At 40.9% G+C, this 6,350-nt stretch overlaps 1 non-coding gene across 1 annotated transcript; it reads left to right on the forward strand.

Annotated features, from left to right (window-relative positions):
- The first annotated feature begins 5,349 nt into the window (after positions 1-5,349).
- Positions 5,350-5,421, forward strand: TRNAH-GUG. The gene has a single exon. It is a non-coding gene; the product is annotated as a tRNA-His (tRNA).
- The last annotated feature ends 929 nt before the right edge of the window (positions 5,422-6,350 follow it).

A 6,350-nucleotide genomic window follows, 5' to 3' on the forward strand; every position in this document is an offset into this window, starting at 1 on the left:
CCGCCCTGTACACCGTTTGATGGCTTTAATGTTCACTCTTTATTGGGGGGTGAAAGCTGGACTCTGGTGAAAGCTGCCCCTGCAAAGCAGGAGGTGGGAGACTTGCCGAGTGACTCACTCATGCAATACAAAGGGCTCTGCAAGGCTCATGCGGACGAGCAGGAGGGGAGTGTTCCTTGCAGTCAGAGAAGGGGAGCACACCCTGCCTTTGGGAAGTTGGGTGGCTCTCAGTCCATACGCCTGCTATGCCCACATGGAGTGGTGATGACGCTCATTTTGGCAGAGACACTTTGAATGTCCCAAATGCCTGTAGCAATAAAAAAACCCTATGCCTTGCAATTGTAAAATACTGCCTAATCAGAATTGTCTATATACATCACATTAGGACTTTAGACAGTGCAAATGATGGCACCAGTCCAAAGGAGCAGAGAAGGCCTCCAGATGCTGGCCTGAATGGTTTGCAATACTTAAATGTAACTTCATCCCTCCTCTTCTTTCCTGTTCATTAAAAAGACAATCAGAGAGGATGGGAACTGTAAATATTGGTAAGTTAACTCTGCAATAAAAACTAACAAGCGGATATACCACGGCATTCACCTTCTACAAGGGTGTTGAGTGTTGCTGTCCAGACAACATCCGAACTCCTGTTGTGCATTATTTCTTTAAAGCAGCTTCTCTGATCTGGGTGATGATTGTGTCTCCTACAAATGTTACCTTTCATTGAATGTCCTTATTATTGCTGTATCAAAACCTCCTTAATCCTTTATATTTTTAAGAGCAAAGAGCCTGAAGCCAAATTTTGTCAGCCTGTAATAAATTCTGTTTTATTTTTACTGAGAGAAATCATCCATGTGCATGTGTGTGTGGATGGGCTTTCCTGCCTGAAGGCATCCATGAGCAAAACACTAAACACAAAAAATGCCAGTAGAATTCTAATAGTAAGAAACAGTACTAAATGAAACTTACTCAGTTGTACATCCCAAAATATTTTGCTATGACAAGTGTTTACTGTACAAATGGCAATAACCATTTAAAAATACTTATTCAAGACCGTGCTGCAAACTGGTGACAATTTAAACTAAGTAGTTTAAAGAGAGTATTAAGCCAATTTTGGGCTTTGATCTAGCACCCAAGTCTTCTCTATCATGTGGTCAGAACAGACATTTGAACTGCATGAAGTTACTCTGACAGTCGGGGAGATTAAGATTGTCACTCAGAATTAAATAGAAGTACTGTGTCTCTGATCTTTAAGATTAGAAGAAACACATCCTTTCCAGTGGAGACGGGCATGAAACAGACTGAGAAACTCAGATATGTAGTAGAAGTAGGCAGAGGAGAGACGTGATCAGGCTACTTGGCTGTGGGTGTGGAGAGGCCATGCCTGTCTGTTGTTTTTCTACCAAGTGTTACCCTTGCATAGCTAATTCACCACAGAGGCAAAAAGCATAAACTCCATGGCCTGATGCTGGGGACACTCAGCTAAAACACAGGTGAGTAGGCTGGAGGCTAGCCCCATTAAATGCTTGCTCATGCTAACAGTAAATGGAAGAGTTCAGACTAGAGACGCTAGGAGAGAATCACCTACATTAATAATCTGATAAGTAAAGAATAACCTCTGGAAATGAGAGAGAGAGAGAGGCTATTTGTATATGCTTCAAGTCCTCCTTCTTCCAGACTTGTCTGTGAACCTGTTGGTTATTGGGGGGTAGGGGGTGAGGGAGAGTGTCTTCTGATGACTCCTTTTTTCTTTTGACCAGAGATTCAATCCTGAACAAGACAAATGTTCTGTCCAAAACTGACATCTTAACAGAACAAGTAATTGTTTTGAAAGATTATTATTTTTAGACAACAAAGATAAACAAGAAACAATTTTATTTTAAAAAAAAAGGAAGTTGCAAATATTTAGAATATCTTCTCAGTTATGTGGGTGAAAATTTCATAGCTGTTTTCTGAGCCCAGGTAAATGTAGAAAGGCTGGGCTCAGGGGCAGAGAATCACACGACTGTGCAAATACTGCACAAGGCATACCCATGTGCACTAACCTTCTTCTGGGGAAAAATAAGAAACAGTAATAACATTTTACTAATAGAAATGATAAAACTATAAATAAATGAAAACAATGGCAAGATGCCTAGATACTGGGTGGAAAGTAGTATCAGTGTAGTACAATCAGTGAAACAATAATTTGTTACCCAGTGTCTACTGCTTGTGGTATCATCTCAAAGATTTGAGTACTGATCTTAAGCTCCAAAGGTGTAGGGATGTGATTGATGACATTTATTTGTTATAACCTGTATTTTATTCTCATGTGTATATAGGTCTGAAATAAAAACAGTATGTCAGGTGACTCCAACTTAGCAAAAAATGCATTAGACGACATTTTAAGCTCTGTGCAAGATGGAACTAGAAGTGGGTTTTTGTTTCTCTGAGACGAAGATTTAAAACAATCAGTGGAAAATTTTTGATGGGAATCTAGCAAACCTATTTCACTGCTGCAAAAAATAAGGCACCTCTATGACTGCTATGGGAGGTGACACTGTATAGTAGAACAATACAGGTTCCAGACCTTGCAAAGAGCCTGTCTCATCACAGCTGCAAATATTTTATTGCTGATTTGTAAGACAAACCACATATAAAACCTCCTTCATTTCCTGACTATCATGCTATAAAGCACCTCAAGGAGTCCTGCAGTAATTTTTACTTAATCTCCTTACTTTGAAGGGAGATGCCATGGACAGAAACCTGTACTTATAACATTTATTAGACTTCTGTCTTTAAGGGAAACCTGGATGTTCTGTGGAACTCAAACAGAAGTGAAGTTGCTGTTGTCACTTCAGGACAGGTAACCGGTAATAACAAGATCTGAAATTAAAAAAAAACTAAGGTTATTTAAGGTTCCAAGTGTGGAAATGAAGTAAATATTCTAAGAGCTCTACTTCCACTGGTCTACAATAACAAGAAACTTCAGAGAAGTTACTACAGAATCATTTTTGTTCCAGCTGTGTTCCACCTGCCCATGCATGCATGATGCTAAGCAATGCCATCTTCCAAATGCACTCATGCTCACATGCAGGTGACTAGGTGATGGTACTGTCCTGTTCACTGCTAAGAACTTTTGAGCTGATTTCAGCCCTTATCTACAACTCTTCTTTCTGAACCACAGTTTTCCATGTTTTTCAATGAATATATTTTTTAAAAAAGAATATATTTAAAAAAAAAGGGGGGGGGAATTCAGCAATGAAGAACACTTGGTACACTGTCCTGATAGTGACCGTTAAATACTGGTGCCCAGTTTCTTTGCCCTGTTTAATCAAGGTTTTTGGAATACTGGGGAGTCACACCAAAGCTTTTGCCCAGAAGTGGCAAACACTGTTTAACTCTTCAGAGATTTCTTTAGAGTTCAAAGAGCTTGGAGACTGGTGAGGGAAAGGGAAGAAGGCTTTCCCATACTGTGAATTCTTACAGCTGACAACATATATGTGATGGCTTTACAGGTAACATTCACACTGTAATGCACAAGCTGTGCTAGAGGGGATTGCTTTTTCCTGTCCTTTTTCCTTGCCAGAAGATTCAGCAACTTATTCTGCTGTCCTCTGCTTTCCATACAGCTGTGGCATGAGGACCAAAAGACAGGGATCAAGGGGGAATGTAGAAGCACTCCCATTTTTTTGTCATTGCTTATTTACAGAATTATGCTTAATTTCTTCTAAGTGTAACGGTTTTAGGAGGCAACAGCAAACCTAAATTGAGGGATTAGTTTTATGTCAGATAAATCACTCCTGGGCCCGGTTTTCTTTCTTTCAAGCTTGTGACAGCAATGCAGTCCCTTAACACAGGCCTAGGCTGTGCCTGGCAGGATTGGGGATCAAGGAAGCAGCAGCCTTCCTGCCCTGCGGAAGGATACACTGGCCCTAGAGCAAAATGCTATTCTGGTCACACCAAGCCATTGGGCAAGGCTGTAGGGTGAGGTACAGCAGTCCAAACCAACATTAGAGCACCCTTTTGCACCATGTGCCCCCAGTAACCATCACAGAGAGAGAGAGAGTGAGAGAGAGAGACTTTCTCCTTCCCTCCTGCAGCTCCAGCGGCAGGGAAGATCCCTCCTTCTGCTTGCAGGGCGTACCTGTGCTCTTCCCTAAGGCAGAGGCACTTCCCTCTGCAGTGTCATTCGGCACTGAGGCAGAGCAGAGTTTGTTAAGCAAGTTTGCCTTTTGAAGTCCCAGCTTGATGTTTCTTTTCCACGGTCTGCTTATGGATTAGTCCTCACTGTGCAGACCTTCAACCAGAGTAAATCCATATCTCAACATGTTGAAGACCTGCTGAAGACATTTTAATGGTCTTGTGTATGACAGCCTAGGAAGTCTCTTTGTATGTCTTCCTCCTTCTTCAGAGACTCAGTGTGGCACTGTACCACTGCAGTGGTGGTGTTGCTGTGATCTCTGAGGCTATCAACCAGGCAAGGTTTTTTAATTGAGTAATTAATATAACTGTGGGGAGGGTGAATACGAGGGAAACAGGCTGCATTTTCTGAGGAGGGCTTCAGTGCCCCAGAGCTTGCCGCATTATTCGGTTTCCCCATGATAATTTTTCTTTATGTGGCACAGCTTGATTTCTGTTGGAGCTCTTATTTGAGAGAACTAACAATTTTTTTGCTGTTGTGCCTATTTGAATATTGTTTACAGTCTTTTTGTCTGAACACCTGACAAAGGGCAGGTGCTTCTCAGCAGTTGCTCCAGCATAACACTAATTGATGGTCTGTAGTTGACAGAGGCTAAATGCTCACTCTCCTCAGACTTAATCTGTAGTATTTGACCATCTCCTTCCACAGCAGATAACGCAAATTCTGGAAAAGGTGCTTTTTATGTTCCGCGCTTATTGCAGAGGTAACCAAGAGGTTGTCCATCAATACAAGCACTTACATTAGAATGAATCATACCTGGTTCAACTCAGCAAATGCAGTTTTCAATGAAGCAGAATTTGTTCATTTGCCTAAATCCGTCTCTACAGCACACCGCCAGACTTTACTGCTGTCATGACTTTGCCTTCCCCACCACTGATAAAAGAAGAAAAAAATGTTCTCTGTGAAAAGAGAAGAGAGAAAATTTGGGAGACAGAGAAGGGTTATTATAACTCTCCCAAGCCTGTTTTTAGGCAATCCTGGTAAGCATGGATTACTAAAAGAAAGGAAAAGCAAGTCTGGCAGCAATTTTGAGAAGACAGGAAGATGTACCTGTAAGAACGTACTACTGCTAAAACTCAGTGTAAACTGTAGGTGGCACCATTTGTACAGAATTTTGAGAGCACTGGGGAAAAAAGTTGTCACCTTAGTTTCGAGTTTTCTAATAGCTTGCCGTGATCGTATAGTGGTTAGTACTCTGCGTTGTGGCCGCAGCAACCTCGGTTCAAATCCGAGTCACGGCAGGAGAAAGTCCGTCTTTTGAAAAAATGTAATTACAGATTGCATACCAAAAATAATCTATTAGTGATGTCTAAGACTAAGATGAGAAAGCATCTAGAAGTGCTGTAAATTTTACAAGAGTGTTTTGCTAAAAGAGTATGTGCCACAAGTACTAGTTCAGTAATCCCGCTGACAAGTGTGATTTTTTTAAGTTCTTTGTTTTAAGTGTTTATGGATATTGTAATAAATATAGTGGCATAGCAAGCATGTAATTTTTACTCACTACAGCTACTTAAGATCTGGACTAAGCCATGAAGTCTGTTTGGTTTTGATCTTTCCCAGTTTTTCATGCTAATAAAGCAGTCAGCCTGAATTGCTTGGAAATATGACCATGGTAGATGTGGAAATCCTGCTTACCTAGGAATGAACTGCTGCTAGCAGAAGGTCTTTGCTGGTGACAGGTAAGAGGAACTTGGCAGCGACGCCCATGATTCCCTTTGCTTTTGTGGTAGGAAGGGTGTGTAACTTCACTGTCCTGCCTCACTGAGTAATATACGCTCAGGTTCTCAGAATTAAGACTTCTAAAATGACCATATGGATTTTGTAGATTAGTTAGGGTAACTAATGGTAGTTTGTGTAATAATTGATAAATTAACAACAAAATTACATAGCTGGTAACAACTATATTAATAAAAGATCATTATTATGAAGTTTATCAGATTATTTGGATGCCACTGAATAGAGTTTCTGGTAGTTGGTTCTTTACTTTGATAAGGAGTTAATTCAAGAGCAAGTGCTGTTTTTCTTTCACTGTTGCAACGGACAAGACATCAGTCCCCTGCATAATGGATTACATCTCCACCAGGTTCAGACAGATTCAAGCTTCATGGAACAGGCCAAGCTCTTGCAGAGTGTGAATGCCAGGTACCTTTCTCTTTGCAAAGCAGCAGGA

Source organism: Cariama cristata, unplaced genomic scaffold (assembly GCF_000690535.1).
Source record: "Cariama cristata isolate BGI_N322 unplaced genomic scaffold, ASM69053v1 scaffold7064, whole genome shotgun sequence".
Taxonomy (NCBI): Eukaryota; Metazoa; Chordata; class Aves; order Cariamiformes; family Cariamidae; genus Cariama; species Cariama cristata.